Raw genomic sequence first — 2,125 nt, 5'->3', positions numbered from 1 at the left:
ACGTTTCTTGTGGACTTTTATAGACCTTTCTGCCTCGGGCACTGTAGACCTCCATTATTTGAATGTCAGCAGACAGCAAGAAGCCTCCCAGATCTCCAGATGCATTTGAGATATCAAAAAAGTACTCCAGGGTGTTGTTCAGCATGGGGGTGAGTAGAAAATGAAGGCTAATCATGTTTTGGGTGTACTATTCCTTTAAATAAAGACAATAAAAAAGGGCTGCAAAAGGAAGCTAAAGTAAACAATTTTGAAACTTTTACCTAATTATTAATGTAAAACACACAATGTTATTTATCTTAACAGTACTTAATGTATTCTGGAAATTTCCATTTAATAGTATACAAGCTTAAAACTCCTATTATATTAGATTTGTTATATTGCTTTATTTGTTTGCGTATCTAAAAATAGAATTTTGCTCTGCCAACATTTTAATAATTGAAGTGTGTCGTTTTAATGTATTATTTTTGCTGTGACATCATTGACGTGGGTCTCTAATCGTTAATGCTTAAGTGACCCCAAGTAGTCAAAATAATCACCACATTTTTACAAAATCGGATATGATTGCCACATATAGTGCTTTTGATTGGACAGATAGTTTCCCATTTTTGAATTATTCAGAAAATATGTCCACCTGCCTTGACCCTGGAGGCGCTTTAAGAATTATTTTTGCTCATGTGAGATAATGTTCATCAGTGAAGACAGAGCATCTGTATAGCGAAGCATAAGATGAAGTAGTAACCTTTAACCTTCTTAGTCATTTTTCCACAGACAGGACTTTCATTCTCAAGCCTGTTGAATTTGGGTTCCCAAACCTTTGCGCTTTTTTTAAGAACCGACGGCCGCTTCCATATGTTTTGAAAGCCCAGTTTACATTACCAACCGTTTGTATTACACAACACAGGCATTGTGGAAAGATGGTGGAGCTTTATTACCTGCATGAGTTACTGCTAACCTCACAGATGGCGAATGCAAAAAATAAAGCATCAACAAAATTGGGGTTAATACAGAATAGAAATTGTTGAATCAGTACGAGAATTAAGCTAAGTTTTATTTGGCATATATTTCATATCAAAAAGTGTAAATGAAATCAGTAATTTTACACTGCATATACAATGTGTATTAATTTTTTTTTTTGCAAACATCCATCCATCTTCTCCTGCTTAGTCCTTGTAGGGTCGCAGTGGGGCCGGTGCCTATCTGTGGCAGTCTATGGGTTAGCGGCGGGGTATGCATTGGACAGGTCACCAGTCTGTCGCAGGGCAACATAGAGACACACAAAGACACAACCATGCACTTAGCCAATTAACCTAACAGTCATGTTTTTGGACTGTGGGAATAAGCCGGAGTTCCCAGAGAAAACCCATGCATGCACAGGGAGAACATGCAAACTCCATCCAGAAAGACTGCAGAAATCAAACCCAGAACTTTCTTGCTACAAGGCAACAGTGCTACCAACTGCACCACTGTGCAGACCCTGTTTTAAAAAAATATATTGTTTAAATCTTTTCAAAATTTTTTAAGAGAAACACATTTGTTCACCAAAATAACCAGGTACTCTATAGGCAAATAGTTTATGTTTACCTCTTTTTATCTGTGGAAACACGTGACTGGTTTGAAATCACATCAAGAAAATGAAACAGGCTCTGAACGTTAGTGAAAAAAGGCCTTTTTGAGTTTTTGGGTATGTCTCTACCAACTTTAGCAAAACAAGCCCAGTCGTATCAGATGAAGAAGGTTCATCGGCAGCAATTTTTACACTTTGCTACAGATTCTCAAATTTATTTCTAGATGTTGTTTTGGAAATCCCAATACACAAATGTGCTTTGATCTAAATCCTCCTTGCTTAGCTCTGCCTGTACATATACTGTATGTGATATTTTTTCTTTAGCAACTTTCAATCAAGTGGAAGAAAAATTAAATATTTCCACAGCATGATACTGCCACCCCAGCCTCTATATTTAATGAAGGGGTCTGATGCAAAGCGCAAACCTGGAACAATACGACAGTTTTCACTTTGAATCAAAATTCACTTGCATAACCCTTGCATGAGCTTTTTTTTCCTTTTATTTAGAGTAATAAAGAATTTTTTTGACATATTATTTTAACATCATGTATTTATTCTCAA

The sequence above is a fragment of the Cyprinodon variegatus genome, unplaced genomic scaffold (assembly GCF_000732505.1).
Source record: "Cyprinodon variegatus isolate N-32 unplaced genomic scaffold, C_variegatus-1.0 Scaffold255, whole genome shotgun sequence".
Lineage (NCBI taxonomy): Eukaryota > Metazoa > Chordata > Actinopteri > Cyprinodontiformes > Cyprinodontidae > Cyprinodon > Cyprinodon variegatus.
This window is presented reverse-complemented; position numbering follows the sequence as displayed.